The following is a 218-nucleotide window of genomic DNA, read 5'->3' on the forward strand; positions in this document are numbered from 1 at the left end:
CGACGACATCCGAGGAGGTCCCCCATCCTAGTACGACTCTCGCCCAAGCAAGCTTGACTGCAGAGTTCTGATGGGATCCGGTGCATTAGTGCTGGTATGATCGCGCCCATCAAACTAATTATTTAAAATTCATATAATTCTAGTGCGACGTACTAGCGTCTTTCCGATCCAAATGCGAACCGGCGATCTGATCAAAACCCATAGCTACGCGATCGGCA

The 218-nt window shown here is 49.5% G+C and overlaps 1 pseudogene; it reads right to left on the reverse strand.

Annotated features, from left to right (window-relative positions):
- Positions 1-108, reverse strand: LOC118344965 (annotated as a pseudogene; the record flags this gene model as incomplete).
- Between the last annotated feature and the right edge of the window lie 110 nt (positions 109-218).

Source organism: Juglans regia, unplaced genomic scaffold (genome assembly GCF_001411555.2).
Source record: "Juglans regia cultivar Chandler unplaced genomic scaffold, Walnut 2.0 Scaffold_10005, whole genome shotgun sequence".
Classification (NCBI taxonomy): Eukaryota; Viridiplantae; Streptophyta; class Magnoliopsida; order Fagales; family Juglandaceae; genus Juglans; species Juglans regia.